At 44.6% G+C, this 20,314-nt stretch overlaps 1 protein-coding gene across 2 annotated transcripts in view; it reads right to left on the reverse strand.

The window, feature by feature from the left end:
- EPS8L2 (EPS8 signaling adaptor L2) overlaps nucleotides 1–19,947 on the reverse strand; it is an 88,276-nt gene extending 68,329 nt beyond the window's left edge. For both annotated transcript variants that reach the window (XM_028735171.2, XM_028735163.2), the window contains exon 1: nucleotides 19,270–19,947. The gene's annotated coding sequence lies outside the window, so the exon portion shown is untranslated. The remainder of the gene's footprint in view (nucleotides 1–19,269) is intronic.
- Nucleotides 19,948–20,314: the final 367 nt, after the last annotated feature.

Consider the following 20,314-nt stretch of genomic DNA (forward strand, 5'->3'; position numbering starts at 1 on the left):
TAGTGGTATAGTCATACCTTGGAAGTTGAATGGAATCCGTTCTGGAAGTCTGTTCGACTTCCAAAACGCGGCTTCTGATTGGCTGCAGGAAGCTCCTGGAGCCAATCAAAAGTGCAGAAGCCCCGCCAGACGCTCGGCTTCCAAAAGAACGTTAGAAAACTGGAACAGTCACTTCTGGGTTTTGATTGTCCAGGAGCCAAAACGTCCAAGTTCCAGGGTGTTCAACAACTAAGGTACGACTGTAATGGCAATGGTGAGGGGGGATTATGATCCTTCATTTAAAAGAAAGGGGATCAAATACCACTTTCTTGCAGGAAGTGTTTTGCCTGGGAACATAAACAGCAGCAGACCAATCCCATCCCTCTTCCCAAACCTATTTGTATCATTAGAAACTTCTGGGTTACCTGGAAGGTGGGTGTTGTGTATTACACATTGCTAACTAAAAGGTTTGGGATCTTTAAAACACATCTGAAGCACATTCTTTCACTTAAAGAATTCTAGGCACTGTGGTTCACCCCTCACCGACTTACAATTCCCAGCAACTCTTAACTAACTGCAGCACCCAGAATTCTTTAAGGGGAAAAATGTGCTTTGAATATACTGTACTTTAGCTGTGTATTGTGTATGCAGATTAACAGCACCTCAGGTCTAAGTTACACGTGTCTGCTGGAGCCCAGGTCTTGCTCAGTAGAGTCAGGAAGCTATCTGGGCTGCAATACTCACATTAGGAAAGGAAAGGACAAACAGAACATTTATAAGGCAAAATATACGCCAAGCAAGTAACCCCTGTAAATAAGGCTGAAAGAAAGAGAGCTAAAGAAGGCTCCGTGTGGATGCCGTGTTGTTGTTGTTTTTTTAAGCAAATGAAAATTTGAAGCAAATAGAGGCTTGCTGTGAGATGTGGAAATGCAATAAAATGAGCGTGAGCAGTACAGAAGATTCCTATACCATACATGTTCCCTCCGTTTCGGGGGCATATTGCTAGTTATTTAACAAATGTAGACAGGTCAGTAAATTCCTCTGCCTAATGCTTTTCAAGCAATACTAAGCTTCCCAAGCTTTATGTAATATTTAATATACAACATTTAAGTAGTCACACCTCTCACTGTATTATAGTATCTGATATACTATAGTTATTTTTGTAGATTAAATGGCTCCGATGAATGGAAGGGAGGTAAGTGTTCTCTTTTAGTGGTAGTCACTTCACCGTGCTAATTAACTCTATATGCCTTAATTAAAACATATATACATGGATACATGGATACATACAATCTGGCTTTCAAGTTTCGCTCCACCTATTATTAACTATGATGCAACTGCTAAGAGTTTGCCATTGGCAGAAATGCCTTGTGGGCATGAATGAACTCAGCTTTTGGTTGTCGTTCCTAATTTGTTATCTGATTCCTGAAATTATATGTAAAGCTCCTAATAGAGACTGTAGCTACAAGGTAATTGAATTTAAGTTTGCATCTCTTAGCACAGTCCAGACACCAGGACTAAATAAAATAGAACACACTGAATTCCCAGATCAAAAACATTATAAGAAAGATGGGATGGAGTGGAACTCCAATGACTCTAAGAACAAGCAATAAACACTTAAAAAACCAACAGGATTAAATTATAGGAAATAAATGGGGGGGGGGGGGAGCCGTATGATCTTAAAGAGAGCATCAAAGGGAAGGGCTGGATGGATTTATGCTCCAACTGCTCTATCAGAACTCTTTAAATAATCTTCCTGCTCCTTAGAAACAGAACTTGCAAAATAGTAAGAAGCACATGACCAAGGCTGTATATTTGTTTCAACATTCCTTCCCCAAAGCACTGGAACTAGAGATTTGGTTAAAACATTTCATCCAGTTACAAGCTTGATCTGTCAGTCACACAAACCCACTGCACACCTGTAGAATCTCTGCAGAAGAGGGAGGCAAGATTGTGAGTGTCTATGGCATGCTGTTGGTTCCCCAACCACAATCTTCTTGAGGGTTCAGAATGCAGTGTCTGACTCCAGCTACAGTGATAGAGGAAAACTTTTTCCCCACTGCTGTGCACACAGAGCAAGTAAGGAGTAGCAAAAACTGAAGGCAATGTGAATAGCAAGCCAACTCCTCACCTCCTTCTTATCATTGTGAATGCAGCAATTGCTTTTTGCAGAAACACACCCATACATCATTGTTCATGGGGTTTGAGCCTTCCAGCTCAACACAGGGGTGGCTACTTTCCTATCCTGCCAGTCTTCCATTTTTAGCTCTTGCTCACATCCTCTGTGTGTGTATATATATGTTTGGATATTTGCTAACAATCCATACTCAGTTGTAACTTGGCACATGCTATGTCCACTGGGGAGTGGCACTTTAACAAAACAAACAGGCACTGCTTTGGCTAGGCTGGTGGCAGGACTGGCACACAGGCGTTCTGTGTTTGAAGTTCTAGACGGCAGACCAGGTAGCGGCTTTGACAGTTCCAGACACAGTTTTGCACCCAGTAGCATCAAGTTTCTGAAGGAAATCCTCTTGAGAGCACCAAAGGATCAGGCAGCCTGGGACCAAGACCTTGTGATGAAGATGAAAGAATTGTAGGAAGTTTTTAAAGGGAAAACTGACAGGAAGTGATATAACCATATCCTGTCCAAGTATGTTCTCAATGGTTAACTCTCTGGTGCTGTGATATGGAGCCTGCTGTATTACCAGAATAGGCCAATATTTTTTGTATTGCATTGCTAGATGGTGCTAAAAACATTTCATTAGGTTTGTGGGTGTGGCAAGCTTCCCAAACAGAGCTTGAGCCCCAAAAGGCGAGAACTGCCTTTCTAGAGGGGTCAGCCATGTTAGCCTTTTGCAGAAAAACAAACAACACATTGTGACACCTTAAAAGACTGCCACATTTATTATAGCATAAGCTTTCGTGAACTACTGTCCCCTTTGTCAGATACATGAATCACTTTCCTGAGCTTCAGGTATATACACATTTCATGGGGAGTGGGAAATTTTGGACAGAGAAATCAGAAGGAAATGAAACACTGAAAGGAATATATTGTATGGTACTCATGTGACCTTGAACACAGCTCTTGATCTCCACCCACCCTACCACACACATTTCATGGAAGTCAGTGGGATTTCAGTGCCTTGATTGTCCCTGCTTGTTGCAGATTGTGGGAAGAGAGGGGTGAAAGCAGATACGTATAGTTCCAGGGCAGGAGACTGCATGATGGCAGATATTCCCTGTGCTGTTGATGAATCAAGTCCTGTGTGCAAAGCAGGAGGCAGAAACCTTCCATGACAGCACACAGCGAAGGAGGCAATTGTTACACTCACACCCTTCTCATAACCCCAAGTCATGACTGGCTCCGCCATTCCCTAAAGCAGCATGAGCAAGCTCCCACTTCTCTCCTGAGAACCAGGAAATGTAGTTGCTTCAAACTCTAAGCAAACCAAGTTCAGGCTTTTATCTTAGCATTTATTCCCTGGAGAACCATGGCAGTTCACAAAACCCAAGCCTAGTAGGTGTGCTGGAGGAATAAGAAGGGGGGGAAGGATGGGTAATTCCATCTCCTTAGGAGCAAAAGTTTACCTTGGTGTACCAAGTAGCAACCATGCAACTCTTCATATTCAGTTCAAGAAACAAAAAATGAATTTATTACGGATCAAGCATCCTGGAGAGATTGATGGAACACCTTTACAGCACAAAATATAAGTCCATACTTGATTCTCAGTTGTTCACTTCCAACATGCCAGTCTGTGTTAGGATATTTCTATTCCACCTTAAAAGGGAGCAGGATGTTTGTGTCACAGCCTGCGTATTTCCTGTTCACAGGATGTCACTGTTGTGTCTAAGCTTTCGTTTCTCTGAGCCTGAATACTGAAGCAGGCAGTCATGTTTTTTCTTTGTTTTGACCAACGCTGAATAAACGTAAATAATGCTCTCCTGGGTGCGTCTTTCGCTGTGCATTATCTGCTGATAAGAGCGTGCATCAGTTCTGGAATGTGGCAAGTAATTTCTGGAGCTCATGTCGCTAATTGATTGATACTGCGTTTCTACGAGAGATCAATGGGTCGTCCGGAGACGGCATGGGGCTTGATGGATGATGTCTCCCTGGCAGTATCCCAACAGTCTGTGGCCACCAAAGTACCTGTATCCTAAGAGTAGACCTTAAGGTAGAAGCAAAGGCTTGAAGCTGTCTCCATCCTTCTTTTACCCTCTCTTTTTGGGGTGGGCAAGAGAATCTGTTTATTCCTTGGAACCTTCCGTTGCCAGACTTTCCTGCACCCCAACACACAAGCAAAAACCTCTTTTCCCAAATGCTAGATTGAAAAAAATAGATTGAAACCAAAACCTTTCAGCTCATAGTCAAAAGGCTACCTTAAATGCATGGCCCACTTTTTAAAAAATGGCCTTGTTACATTAACTGAGTCAAGTAACACCTCACTGCAGTAAAACTGGAACGAAAAAATGCCTTCTGAATGGGAGGTCTTTTATTCCAGGATGTCAGGGGTCAGCAAACTTTTTCAGAAGGGGGCCAGTCCACTGTCCCTCAGACCTTGTGGGGGGCCAGACTATATTTTGGGGAAAAAATATGAACAAATTCCTATGCCCCACAAATAACCCAGAGATGTGTTTTAAATAAAAGCACACATTCTACTCATGTAAAAACACCAGGCAGGCCCCACAAATAACCCAGGGATGCATTTTAAATAAAAGGACACATTCTACTCATGCAAAATCACACTGATTCCCGGACTGTCCACAGGCCAGATGTAGAAGGCGATTGGGCCGCATCTGGCCCCCGGGTCTTAGTTTGCCTACTCATGTGCTATACTGTGCAACACACTGTCACACTGATCATGGTGGGGCAATGCAAATGTGAAACAAGAATATTCTTCCTCCAGGGAGCTCAAACTGCAAGAATCCTCCAAATTCTGGAATATGTTCAGAGCATTGTCCATCACAGCGGAAAATGCTGGTGTAGTTATACCCTTTACGTCGTGCTGTTTCAGCCTTCTCCAACCTGATTCCTCCATCAATCTCAGGCAGTACATGACAGCTCAGACTGAAAGCAACTAGAGTTCAAAACATCTAGAGGATGTCAGGTTTAAGGCGGCTACACTACTCACAGTAAGTTAAAACCCACACCAAATGACACACTTGTTCTAATGTATTGTTATAGCATTGAAATTGATGTTTGAGACACTGGCTGTGCCCAGATACCACATTTTTATCATGTTAGTAATGAGCCTAGCCTTCACTGGACTTGTAAATGTGGAGAGGAGGAATTACGAAGCGTTTGCTTCCAACTTCCAATTTCAGTTTGTGCCATTTCTGTTATGCTCAACCCCCAAACACAGTTAATGTTAACTATGGACTATTTAGACAACACTGCTTCATGAACCAGTTTGAAATTGGCTTGTTTCAAACAAACCATAGGTAAAGGTAAAGGTAAAGGTACCCCTGCCCGTACGGGCCAGTCTTGCCAGACTCTAGGGTTGTGCGCTCATCTCACTCTATAGGCCGGGAGCCAGTGCTGTCCGCAGACACTTCCGGGTCACGTGGCCAGCGTGACATCGCTGCTCTGGCGAGCCAGAGCCGCACACGGAACACCGTTTACCTTCCCGCTAGTAAGCGGTCCCTATTTATCTACTTGCACCCGAAGGTGCTTTCGAACTGCTAGGTTCAGATGACATAACAAAATGAAAATGAAAAAAAGGAAGTGAAAATGCTTGACCACCTTCTTGTAGCAACGCTGGAGGATGGGCGGGGGGGGGGGGGAGAAGAGTATCTGAGTCTGGGGGAGCAGGAGGCTACGCTTGTTTCCAACACAATAAACCATGGTTTGCTGTGATGAACCACTCTGTACTGCATAAATTCATGAGCTAATTTGACTTTGTCAGAAGGCAGTAATCCTACCCAGACATTCAAAATCCTTCACCATTCTCCAGGGTTCTGCATGGGGGGCGGGGAGCCTAGATGAAAAGAGAAGCCTCCATGCTTTCAGAAGTCATGCCTGCAGCTACTGGAGAGAGGTGGGCATGGTGACTGGGTAGCAAGGGGAGGTGGGTGCAAAGTTAGCTTGCTTGTCCACTTTCCCTCCTGATTTGAGGGACTTAGAAAACCAGAAGATATGTAGTGTATTCATTCTTTGTGGGCATCCCAGAGGAAAACGGGTGCCAAAAGTATACACATTTGTCAAAAAAGCAGGAAGTATGATGATGGGAGTTTTGAGGGAGTAGTAGACAAAGATCCAGGAAGCCAGGCCAAGAGTGAAGTCTGAGAAAGAATTATTTTTACACCAAGCACGCAGTCAGGCTGGAATAACCCACCCAGGGCAGCCACAAAAGCTTTTAATCACTGCAGAAAATGTAGAAAAGGGTGTAGTTGTATAGCTAGTTTGACCTCCCTTCCTGGCTTCCCCACCCACAATATTTGGTGGTACTGCGCGGCTCAATAAAATGAGAAAAATGGACTGGTGTGTACATTTCCTGCCTTTCTATCCAAAGTGACAGAGGTAGCAAGGGATGGGGGTTCAGGGATGGTTCAGATTTTAGTGCAAACCTACTTTACTTAATTTGCACTTTCGAACACAATATGCAAACCAAAAATGAACTATATTGCTCTGAATTTTGGGACCAGGTCTCCAACTAAACAATGTATATATTTTAGAAAGAAGAGTGCATAAAATGCATATATTGCAGGAAATAACATACAAAATGCATTAGGGAAAACTGTTAGCAGTGCCTACTACAGTGTACAATACTGGCATGTCTAAATTATTTTATTCCCAACCGCCACATCTTTATCTCCTCCTCCATTCCTTATCATTTAAAAAAAGTTTTTATTAAGGTATACACAACTAGCAACAAAGGGGTGAAAAGTGAAATGTTTGTAAATCCAAAATATTGATGGTTTAAACTATTATTTACCTGTATTCCCCGGTTTAAACATTGTAAGTCATTATATATCATGTTGTAATTGTTACTGCTCTGGTTTTCTTCAACAACTCTGTCAACAAATTCAAAATTAGTTTTCAAATTTATTTTACATTTTATTTAATTATTGTTCTTTTACTCAGTTGTTGGATGTGACCAAATTTACTCAGTTGTTGGATGTGACCAAATTTGTATTTCTAGGCAACAATATTTGCTTTTTTGATCATGAAAACCAATAAAAAACAAATAAGTGAACTATTTATGGCATTTCAAACTGGGGAGGGTATTGGTTTTTTTGTTTTGTTACTATGTTATGTATTTTTATATTGTAATCCACGCTGTGATGTTCAGATGAATGGCTGTATAAAAATTAAATAAATAAAATATTAATTTGATTTAAAAATAGGAGAAACTGTTTGCAAACTGTGTATCAGGCAAAATTGCATACAAAAATGTGTATTTTTGCATAAAGTACACAGTTTGCACAAAAATGCTGATGAATTTTCCTGAGGACATTTAAAGCAAAACTACAAACTAATGCAGAAATGTAGAGATATTAATTTAAGACAAGAAAGATAAGAAACTAGAGAAATGGAAACTGACAAAATAGCCTTTCCCTAGAGACAGCAATAGGGACAGCATTGAAGGACTCATGGGTTCCCCAGTAACTTGAAATTCTACTGACCAGCCCCATGGATCCATTGCTGTGATATCAAAAGGCAACTCCCTGAAACCCCAAAATGTGTCCTTAAAAAAATGCGCCCCACACTTTTACATTTTATCCATCTCCACTTTGCCATCTGGCCCCCCGAGGGCTGATCCTGGGCCAATATGGCCCTTGGTTCAAAAAAAAAGTTAGCCATCCCTGTTTTACAGAAACTGTTGGATGGCTGCAAGAAAGGAAAAAAAACTTATAAGAGCAACAATATATCAGATGGAACAACATGCAGTATTGAAATTAGATTGTTCGTAGATACCAGGACTGTTTTATTTTCTGAATACAACAGCCAAGGGTGGAATTTTGTACCCCCAGAACAAAACCCACTGAAATTGATGCAACAGATTCTGTGAAATCAACAGCCTTCCAGGGATGAAATCAATCTCTGACATTAGCATGTCAGATTCTAAACTACCTAGCACAGATGTGTGGTTCTTGCAGATGTGGACAATGTAGCAGCACTCAATCATCATTAGTATTCTACTTTAAGCAGGAAGTGGAATAGCAATGCTGCTTTCAGACGTCTGGCATCCAGATAACTTTCTGTAGCCAAGAAACCAGTTCCACCCCTCCTCCCTATTTATTCCTCAGTCCCAAATGTTGGTAAGAGGATAATTTTCATTGGACCACTGTCTATGGCAGTGTTTCCCAACAGGTGTTCCGCGGCACACTAGTGTGCCGCCAGACGTTGCCTGGTGTGCCGCGAGATGTTGCCTGGAGGGAGTCGGGCGAGTCGGGCGGCGAGAGGCGGGGCGGCGGGCAGCTCGTAGAGGAAGCGCGACGCCCCGGGAGCAGCCATGGCCCCCCGGCCCCGACTGCCACTCTCCGCACCCTCCGCGCCCCGGGCCAGGCCATAGGAGAGCCGGGCGCCGACGACGGAGGAGGCCGGCCGCGGGAAAGGGGCCACTTCCCCTTTAAATGCCGCTCCGGGCGGGGGAGGGAAGCGGCCCTCCGCCGCGCCGCTCTGCGCCTGCGCCACAGGCCCCGGGGAAGAGTGCTTCGCAGGACTCGCGGGCCAGGCGGAGCCACCTCGAGCGCCACCCAAGCGGGCGTCTCTATAGCGACGGACCCGCCCTTTCCGCTGCCCTCCCGCGCTGCTCTGGCTCCGCCTAGCGGCCCGAGGAGGAGCCGCGCAGCCTGTCGCTGCCGCCCCCGCGGAGCCTGAGGTGAAACGCGCAGGGGCCGCCGCCGCGCCGAAGCCTCCCTTCCGGGGTCCCCTCGGGGCCATTGGGCGGGGCTGTCGCCTCCTGGACGCCGCAGCCCCGAGCTCGTGGATGTAAACCGAGAGATGGACTTGCTTGGGAGGAAGTTCCGTTGTACCAGCGGGAGTTATTTCCTAGTAAATATGAAACACTTGGGGATATTAGGTTGAGACTGAGGGGAGCGTGGCTGGTAGCCCGAAACATCCGGAGGGCGCAGGGCTGGCGAAGGCTGGGGGAGCACGAGACTTCGACAGTCTTTTCAGTATGTTACAACATAAAACTGCTGGAGCAAGTTAACATATTTTGTTACCTTGTGCATTAAAAGGACCGTGTGTAAGAATATAAGTGGGTTTGCTTCGTTCCATAGGATTCACACCTCAGAGTGCAATGGCAGGCAGATCTTAGAGTCAGCTTCTGTCTATGTATCTGAAACCTGTTCTGCCCCCTCCCCCACACTTGGTGCCATTTTCATCTACACATGCAGCAGAGTAAGTTGACCCAGAATAGTACCAATTCAGATGGCAGATGGGAGAATGACAGTGCTGAATGCTTTCCCATGTAGAACAGTCCCTGCAAATAAAAACCTAGCATATTTGGAAGAGGGATGCTAGCCTAACCATTACCTTCTATGCTGTTACTATTTTTTTATTTTTTTTACATAAGTAAAAAGTGACCTTTCCCCATCTGGCATGGTGGTGTGCCTCGAGATTTTTTTCATGAAACAAGTGTGCCTTTGCCCAAAAAAGGTTGGGAAACACTGGTCTATGGAAATGGTTAAAATGCTTCTTCTCTCCACTTGCCACACAGCTCATTACTATCTCCCCCCTCTCACTGCACTCTAAATCATAACACCGTTGCAATTGGGGGGTTGTGGGAAGAGACACGAAGAACAGATACAAGATCATTCTGTTTGGAAAAAGAAAGGCTAAAGAGAATAGATTCCAAGCGCAATAGGCCACCTACACTCAGAGAAACTGTGCCCTCTATATCATGGGTTAAATTGATGGGTTTTCTGAGCTCTGGATAAATGTAACCTGAGCAGGGAAAACATGAGATGAGGATGTTTTGTTTATGATGTCATGCAAATGTTCCATAAAAAGTGAGTAAACAAAGCGTAGGTATTTTACAGTCAATGTTCTGTGGTCTTCAGGAGACCATAAACAGCAACCAATAAAAATTTGAATGATAAGTAACTTAAAATGCAATAATATTCTAAAATCATACACAACATACAAACCCTTCCCCCTGCATCAGTTTAAAAGTTATCTCTTTAATAAATGGGACTTTTAAGATACAGTAACAGATTTGAATCACAAAGCTGGTATCCTCCTGTCGCTCGCATTAAGGGGCAGTTGGAAAAACTCTTAGTTTCAATATACCAAACCAAACACATACCCGCTTCTTCACCATACATCTACTGCAGTTGCAAAACAAAATATGATTTTGTAACACTCTTTCAACTAAAATTGGAAGCATATTTTGCTTGCAAAAGCAGAGGGTTCTAATACCAAAAGCTTCTGGGTGAACCATTTCCATAAGGCCAAAAGTCTCCCTAGGTAATTTCTGCTGCAATACTGAGTCACTATTAATACAGAAACCTATTGCAGACAACCAGCTTTTCCTGTTCCCTCAACACAAACAGCTTGCATAGTGATCATTCAAGTGCTATGAAGAGTAAGAATCTTCCACCCTAAGTCTAGCCCATATATCAAGAATTCTCCAGCCGTGCCATTCAGTTTGCCCTGTTCGGCACCATCTTTTCTAGCCCTGCTTCTCCCCTTGCAGAGGACTTAGATGGACATGAAAACCAATCGAGCAAGCAGCAATGCCTAGCAACACAATGAAATGGGTTGTCTCCAGCTTTGTCAAGCTCAAAGCAGACACATTGAAATCAATGCACATGACTAACTTAGGCTCTTTGGCCAGATGGTTAACAAGTCCTGCTAGCACAACAGGGTTTCTCTCCTGCTCCCTTCCTACAGCCGGCAAATTGGCTCAGGGTTCGATAGGAGTGCACAGACCAAAACAGAGTGCAGGGGGAGGAGAAGGGGGATTGTTTTGCCTGGCAAGCTGAAAGGCTTGCACTGACTGAATTCCTGCTATGCTGAATTCCTGCCCTTAATTTCAATAGGCCTACTCTGAGTTTGACCAACTTTGGATACAACCGAACAGTTCCCATACCTTTTAAGAATTGTGTAGAAGAGGAACCTGAGCTGGTTTTCTCATACTTGTGCCACTGCAACATAAGCTGGGCTTCCTAAAACCCCTCTGCTATAGAACAACTAAAGGGACCAGAATGTTGTCCTTCATTTCATCGTATCCAAGGAGTCTGGCCAGGATGCCGCTTATTTTCACTAACAAGTGATGAAATTAGGGCTAGATGGCTACACCCTTGCATTTATCTGAAAAGGGCTCAGTTCCAACCAGCACCTGCTTGTATAGTATCTTTCGCTCCACTGCTCCTAATTATACTGTTGGCTACCAAATCCACAATAACTGCCCCATACATCTTGCTGCCTGGGTGTTTGACCCCTTAGGCATAAGCTACAGACCTCTTTAGCAGGTCTCGTCATTTCTCTCCCGATATACTATCACAGGAAAATTGGACTACACAAAATTGATCATGTATAGCAGCCTTCCCCAACCTAGTACCCTCCAGATGTTTTGGACTACAAGTTCCATTAGCCCCTACCAATACAGCCAATGATCAGGGAGGATGGGAGTTATAGTCCTAAGCACTGGGAGGGCACCAGGTTGAGGAAGGCTGCTGGATAGTAATGACTCTTACCCATCCCAACCAAGGGACTTTTCCATCCCAACAGCCTTGAAAGCTGTTCACATCAGCCAGCCTGTACCAAATCACTCTTGGCACATTGTGTATGTTTTTATTGATTTTATTCTGAATTGTGCTGCAACCTGGGCTCCTATGGGTGGAAGAGCGGAATAGAAATGGAATGAAACGAATGAATACATAAAGAATTCACCCTTTCTTCTTCATGAGACCTAGTAGAAGCTATGGATTTGTTTGGACTGGCTTTGAATCATCACCATCTCATTTCCCAAAACCTCTAGCTTGCCTTCCTATTGGACTAGGGCAGCCAGATGCAAAGGACAACAGAACCCCTGCACCTCAATTGTTGTACAGAAGCTACAATAGCTCCAGCAGGCGTTTCTTCTACATGACCCTGTCCTCTTTTTTAATCTGGCCACCCTGAGGTTGACCCCTTCATATTTAGCTCCATATCTCCTGCATAGCTCTAGCCCACGAAACATTTCCCTTGATGATTCCTCCATGTCAGCCAGTCATTATGGTTCCATCAAGGAGTCATACAACAAGAGAAGAAAGTAGTAAAGCAGTAATAATTACGATAAAACAGATATTCACAATAGCAGTTAAATTTAACCAATTTATTGCACTACTGAGAAGGTGGAAAATTGGCTTGGACTTTAGAAGCTACCAAGGCAAATCCCACCACTGCTAATAGGGCCACTCTATAATGAGAAGTCAGCAGAAAATCAATGTTCTGCAATTAGATTTCCCCTCAAGGGCTGGATCTAAAAATGTTGTGCAAACTGCAGGGGAAACTAGGACAAGAAAAGGAGGTGTGTCCTATACAAAACCACTGCCACAAGGGCAGCCTTTGTCAACCCTCTGGTAAAGACAGAGGGGCTGGACAGGCAGAATCCTTGAGTCCGGCCATGTTGCTTGACCTGCCATTAAGCACAGAAGCTGAACCTGAAAAGACATATGTTTATGATGCTTTCCTCCCATGTCTCTCTCCCCCTGCTCCCCACCCCGACATGTTACACCCTGGCTCTCTTGATTTTTTGAGTCATTAATATGAGTGGGACGTAATGCCTCTGTAAGCTCTACTGAAATTAGTTTTCTTGAACCATAAACAGGGCTTGGGTAGGTGAATTTCTTGATGGTTTGGACCCAGCAAAATGGGCTTCCTCTATTGTTGAGCCCTGGCAGTCTTTCTAGTTTAACTAAATGTGCTTCTGAAGAGGAACAGCTGGACACACTGCATATATTACACATATTATAGCTTGCATTAATAGGACAGTTGTTAACCACCTGACTACTACTGTCATTCACAAAACTAATAAAACCTATGTGTCATTTGTTGTGAGAAGAGCTTTCATCCAAGCCTTCAAGGGTGATAACTTGGATTAACTCTGAAATTCGTATAGCTTTTAAACAAAAACTACGAGCCAAGTGACAAAATGGCAAGAGCTGGCAATGTCTCTGGAGCTTGGCACAAACTTGCTTCTTGTTTCTGTATCTGTACAGATAAAGAACACAAACACAGTGGAAGGCCTTGTTGGTGACACACAACCACGTTTTCCAAACACTAGTATCAGCTACATACACTGAAAAGGGGCTAGTGGTGAGGTGGCTAATTGTGGCAGTCATAGAATTATAGAATCTTAGAGCTGAAAGGGGTCCAAGGATCATCTAGTCCAACCCCCTGCAATGCAGAAATCTCAGCTGAAGCATCCATGACAGATGGCCATCCAACCTCTGCTTAAAAACCACAAAGGAAGGAGAGTCTACCACCTCTCGTGGGAGTCTGTCCCGCTGCCAAACACCTCTGACTGTCAGAAAGTTTTTCCAAATGTTTACTCGGAATCTCAATTATTGTAACTTGAAGCCATTGCCTCAAGTCTACCCTCAAGAGCAGGAGAAAACAAGCATGCTTCCTCTTCCTTATGACAGTCCTTAAGATATTTGAAGATGGCTAACACCCCTCCTCTCAGTCTCCTCTTTTCCAGGCTAAACATACCCAACTCCTTCAAGCAGTTCTGGTAAGGCTTAGTTTCCAGATCCTTGATCATCATGGTTGCCCATGTTCCAGTTTGTTAATATACTTTGGACACAGTATTCCAGGTGTGGTCTGACCATGGCAGAATAGAGTGGTACTATTGCTTCCCTTGATCTGGACACTATACTTCTGTTAATGCAGCCTAGAAAAGCATTAGCTTTTTTTTGCTGCTGCATCACACTGTTGACTCATGTTAAGCTTGTGGTCCACCAAGACACCTAGATCCTTTTCATATGTACTGCTAGTAAACCAGGTGTCCCCCATCCTATAGTTGTGCATCTAGTTCTTCCTGCCTGGGTGCAGAACCTTACATTTGTCCCTATTGAAATTCATTTTGTTAGCTTGTGGCCAGTTCTCCAATCTGTTAAGGTCATTTTGAATTCTGATTCTGTCTTCTGCAGGATTAGCTACCCCTCCCAGTTTGGTGTCATCTGCAAATTTGATAAGCATCCCTTCAATTCCTTCATCCAAGTCATTTATAAAGATGTTGAACATCACCTTCACATGACTGTCATTTGGGGTTAACTGGATACTTTATTTCAAACCTGCAAACATCACAATACCCACCCTATTTGAATGATGACTTGCACTCCACTCTTAGAACGAGGCAGATGTGCACTGAAATGAGCAGAGAGGACAAGAAAAGTGTGCAAGTGTATGAGAAATCTGTACATTCTGTGTAAATCCATTTAAATTCTGTTATCTGGGATTTGCTAATACTCATCATAGACAGACTGATCATTGTGGTTTCCTAAAGCCCCATGCTGAGAGACACATTTCTCAAATGAACATATCATCTTTAAAAAAGGTTCTAGATATCATAACTATAAAGCAAACTGGCATAAAAAAGCTTGCTTTTAAAACCAAGGAGGCAAACATGACCCCTAATAATTATCTAAAATGTAATCATTACATTGGAACAATTATGATGTCAGATGGCAAGACAGCTGCCTGGTCCCACCTACCTGTCAAAGTTAGCTGTGAGGTGGGGAGAAAAAGACCTGACCCACCTTCCTGTTATGGCTCACCACTGATTAAAAGCTAGAAAAGATTCATTACTGTGTTATCCATGTGTATCCCAACTAATTACCAGCCATTGTTCATATTTCCACAAGTACCGGTATTTCTCAAATGTAGCCAGCTTGGTAGTCATTATCTCATTCAGTCTTCTTTTGCAGACTATGCACTAAGCTTAAGAAATTATTTGTCAAGGCCATCTGGGAACTTCAAGGCTGAGCAGGGATTTGAAGACAGGTTCAACACTCACTTTCATAATTTTATTACCATGTTTTTATCTGTCCAAAGTCTAGACTACTCTGGCTTTCATAATTTCATGTTCATTTTTTCATCTGTCCAAGGTCCGCAGGCATGGATCCTTTGAGTGGGATAGCTTTCAGGACTTGGGGGGGGGGGGTTTCCATCCCCAATGGCAGCACCAGGATGGAGACTCCCTCTGAGGTTGATCTAATGACCTATTATGTTTAGTATTAACTGAAATTCTGTTGTTGTTTTTTAAATGAATTTACATTCAGCTCTTGAATATAAAAACATTTCAAACAGTTTTGCCCAACAATTTAACGTGGAAGGTACTGATTCATTAAAGCTCAAAAGGAAGGTTCGGACAACAGCCTGGATTGGAAGGATTAATGACTGGGAGTTGCTGCGTCATTAAACTTCAGATAACAGACTTGGATAACATCCCGGATTGGAATGGAGTCAGAGGAAGCTGCGCTGGTCAAAAGGCAGTTGGAAAAATATATACTTACAAATAAAGCTGTATTTGATGGATGAAAGGATATATGACGTCTGACATGATTGAGAATTGTGGAACCAGGGATGGAGAATTTTAAAGCGTGAAAATCAAGATGTGGACAATATGGAAACAATGAGGAGAGGCAGGACTGAGATGTGGTGATATGCTTCAGAGGTCCAGACCATGGGGAACTCCGAAAAATTAATAATTATAATTTGGATTATAATTTGGTCTTTTTTTTAGTTTTTTATTTTAATTGGATTATGATTGGATATATAGGATGTTTTTTATTGGAAAATTAATAAAAATGATTAAAAAAATAAAATAAAAACATTTCCCACTTAAGTTCTTGTCACGAATTATGAACAAGTTTTATTGCTTGAATGAGTGATGCAAGATCCAGGGTGAAAAGTCAGATGGTCAAATGCCAGGTAGTCCCTTTCCACCCTGTACATCTAATCAACCGATAATAATAATAATAATAATAATAATAATAATAATAATAATAATAAATTTTATTTATATCCTGCCCTCCCCAGCCGAAGCCGGGCTCAGGGCGGCTAACAACAATAAAACAGTACAAAAGTACAGCATAAACAACATTCTAAAATCATTCATTATAAAAATTAATTAATTCAAGCCACTGGCAACCATTGGGCCAGAGCTCCGCGAAGATTGCCGAGGGAGGGAGTCAGGCTGTGCCCTGGCCAAAGGCCTGGTGGAACAGCTCTGTCTTGCAGGCCCTGCAGAAAGATGTCAAGTCCCGCAGGGCCCTGGTCTCTTGTGACAGAGTGTTCCACCAGATCGGAGCCACAGCCGAAAAAGCCCTGGCTCTAGTTGAGGCCAGCCTAACTTCTCTGTGGCCTGGGACCTTCAAGATGTTTTTATTTGAAGACCGTAAGTTTCTCTGTGGGGCATACCAGGAGAGGCGGTCCCGTAGGTACGAGGGTCCTAGGCCGTATAGGGCTTTAAAGGTTAAAACCAGCACCTTAAACCTGATCCTGTACTCCACCGGGAGCCAGTGCAGCTGGTATAGCACTGGGTGAATGTGATCTCGCAGCGAAGACCTTGTAAGGAGTCTCGCTGCAGCATTCTGCACCCGCTGGAGTTTCTGGGTCAGTCTCAAGGGCAACCCCGCGTAGAGCGAGTTACAATAATCCAGTCTGGAGGTGACCGTCGCATGGATCACAGTGGCTAGGTCAGGGCGAGAGAGGTAAAGAGCCAACTGCTTAGCTTGGCGGAGATGGAAAAATGCCGCCTTTGTTATAGCTGCAATCTGCACCTCCATGGAAAGGGAGGTGTCGAAGATTACACCCAAACTCTTAACGGACGGTGCTGGCACTAATTGCGCCCCCGCAAGAGATGGGAGTTGCCCCCCCCAATCCCATATCGCCCCGTCCCATCCACAGGACCTCTGTCTTCGAAGGATTTAGCTTCAACCGGCTCCCACGTAACCATCCAGCCACAGCTTCCAAACATCTGGTCAGTGTGTCTGGGGCAGAGTCAGGATGGCCATCCATCAACAGATAGAGTTGGGTGTCATCGGCATACTGATGGCAACCCAGCCCAAAACTCCGAACCAGCTGGGCGAGGGGGCACATAAAGATGTTGAAAAGCATCGGGGAGAGTATCGCACCCTGAGGGACTCCACACACTGAGGAGTGGTGCGATGACAATTCCCCCCCAAGCGCCACCCTCTGTCCCCGACCAGAGAGAAACGAGCGCAGCCATTGAAGGACTGTGCCCTGGATCCCCACGTCAGCAAGGCGGTGGTCCAGAAGTTCGTGATCGACCATGTCGAAAGCTGCTGACAGATCTAGAAGAATCAGCAGCCCCGACCTGCCTCGATCCAGCTGGCTACGAAGATCATCTGTTAGGGCAACCAGAGCCGTCTCGGTCCCATGACCAGCGCGGAAGCCGGACTGGAATGGATCCAGAGCCGATGTTTCATCCAGAAACCCTCCAAGCTGTTCAGCAACCGCTCTCTCAATCACCTTACCCAGGAACGGAAGATTTGAAACCGGGCGGTAAAACCACCTGTTTGTCTTATCTTGCCATGTGGTAAGGAACATTTAATGACACATTAGGGGTGACCAAGTGGTGACATGGTTATCTGTATTCACCCTAAGAGAGACCCTTCACATTAAAGCAGTGGCACAACAAGTGCTGCCCAGTAATTTCTTCCCAAGCTGCTGAAGTAATAATTAGTGCCAAAAGTAATCATATGGACTATTCCTAACAAATTCCATCTCTTCCTCCCAGTTGGGATATAATGGATGGGTAGGAGCTGCACACCACCCTTACATCATGTAGTTGTGGCTTCCAGACAGTAGCAAGGCAGTGGGTGATGAAGCCATGGGGAAGCAGCTCCCACACTGTTGCAGTAGCATACGAAGGGGGCGGCCCTGAGCTTTGTTTGAGTCAGTGTGCAGGTTGCTCTGATATATCCTCCCCTCCACACACACTACTGCATTTCACAATCCCAGCAGATTCCAACCTCTTGTTTTATAACAGGTCCTTTTAACCTAAATTAGCAATCGACTTGGGACTTCTATGTGGACCATCCTTTCCTCTAGACAATGGAAGAACTAGACCACACTAATACTATGAAACAGCCTTTGCCAACTTCATGCCCTCCAGATGTTTTGGCTTACGCCTCCCATCAGCCCCACCTGATTTATGTAAATGTTCATAACATTTTGGTAAACTGGAAGCTGGAGCAATTATAGCTCTTGTTAATATGGCATTCTATTCACATGACTATAGAGTGTCATGTGGTGAGCACAAAAAATCCAGATATTCAGAATGGATCAAACTTCTTAGGACATCTTTACACATTGTGCATGGGAACAAATCCCCAAATACATGTCATCAGTGTAATTTTTGAACGACATCCAAATGCATAACTTGTGACTTCTTACAAAATGCGTATGAGCAACTAGCATGAACTGAAAGGACGTGTGACATTCGTGTATGAAATACAAGTGTACTGTTAATAAACAATACTCTCTTGCATCTCTTTTGTACTTGGGAACTGGATCCAGAGTACAAAATGTAAATATTAAGCAATGACCTCGGCAGAATAACTTGAAATTTGTGAGTTAGGAAAGAAAGATCTGGTATGTCTCTGTTTACACTTCCAGGCAGTTACTCAGCATGGAAGAGCAGTCCTGCTGCTGCACATTATACAAAATTGCCCTAATTAAAGCCAAGGAACAATTATATCCAAGTGCCCCACTTGTCTGACAATGCAGTGATTAGTTCCCAGGGTTTAATATCAGGCAGCATTTCAGAAAGCTCTAAATTAAGATGACTTGCATTTATTGAGAAGAATTTGTACCAGTATTTTCCATATCTAAGCAAACACACCCACCCCAGGCCACTGCCAATATGATTTCACTAAACTAAAAACAAAACTCAACCAACATTTTCCCATGGTCGTAAGTTTGAGGTCCACTTCACAAAAGTGCAGCCAAGCAGACATAAAAGCAGAGAGAGAAAAGCCAACCAACTTTGGAATAAACTTAGCAGTGTGTCGATGAAGCTGAGCAACTGATAGCATAGCTAGACTTTGTTTTCTAACGTAAGAGTCTTCCTTTGCCAAAACAGCACTCCCTGCTGGACCTTTCCCATTTGGGCAGAGATGTTGTAGTACGCCACAAAATAACATGGAGAAAATCCTGCTCCTTCTTCCCTTAACTTCTTCCAGAGTTTTTACCAGCACTCCCTTTCCCAAACACACTCCCTTCCTTACGCATGGGAAATATTCTTTGGAGGCTCCTCGTCAAACGCTGGGGAGCAGGGCGGGGGAGGAGGAGGGGGGAGAAATTAAAAACAAGAAGAATTCACTTACTTTTCCCTCAGAAGCCAGCTGGACTCTCCCAGGTTCCTGGGTCCTCGTAATTCCTTCCCCACTGAGCGGCTCCCTTCCTCTTAGTCCAGCTTCCCTGCCATTCTGAACTTGGGGCTTCCTGCTCTGCTGGGCTCAGCAAAGGGCTTCCCTGAGGTGACCGCCGACCTCCCGCCCAAGGGGAAACGGTGCCCGGGGCTGAGATGGGGAAGAGGAAACGACCCTCTCCGTTCGTGACGGCTCCCGCTTCTTCTCGCGCCTCCTCGCCCTCCTTTCTCCCCGTGCAGACCTCGCAGCTCCACTGAGAGCAGGTGGAAGCTCTCCCTCAGCCCAGGCAGAGGAGGAGGGAGAGGTGGAGCCACCGACCAAAAGCAACAGGTTACTATATAACTAGGAGGCTCCGAGCTAGTTGGGTATCTCTGCTGACACCTGGTGCAACGTTGGAGAAGCAGGACTGAGCCGCTGCCTGTGGAGACAGGCGGCAGAGGGGGCTTTATTTTTCTTTCTCTCCGAGACTTCGGCGAGAAAGGAGGTGATTTTGCTTCAGGTTTTCCTCCTTCACCGTCTTCTCCCCGCCCCCCTTTCAGTTTGGGGAAGGGAAATGAGCAACCTGGCGACGCTGTGGGGAAAACAAACCCACGTTTGTGAAAGGCACAAGCCGCCTCTCCCCGAGCTGGCGGCTGCCTGGCAGGCTCGCTCTGTCTGGCGAGATGTTTATCCAGCCAGAATAAGCCGGGCTCGGCCTGTCCTGGCAGCGCAAGGGTGGAAAATCTGTCGCGAGTTGGAGGGTGTGGCCACACGCATCTCTCCAACTCGGAGAAACAAAATGCAGAGGGAGAGTGTTTCACGGATTACCCAACTTTAGCAAGATGGATGGACTTGGGACTCGGAATATACCCCCCCCCCCGCAGCCACTGACTCAAATGCCAACGAGCACAGCATAGAGCTCAGCAGTTTTGTTGTATCGATAACGTGGAAGTGATAGGTTGTCTCTCTGGCTTGCAAGGGAGGGAGAGGGAAACCAGGAAAAGGGAGGTGTTGGGTAGAT

The sequence above is a fragment of the Podarcis muralis genome, chromosome 1 (assembly GCF_964188315.1).
Source record: "Podarcis muralis chromosome 1, rPodMur119.hap1.1, whole genome shotgun sequence".
Classification (NCBI taxonomy): domain Eukaryota; kingdom Metazoa; phylum Chordata; class Lepidosauria; order Squamata; family Lacertidae; genus Podarcis; species Podarcis muralis.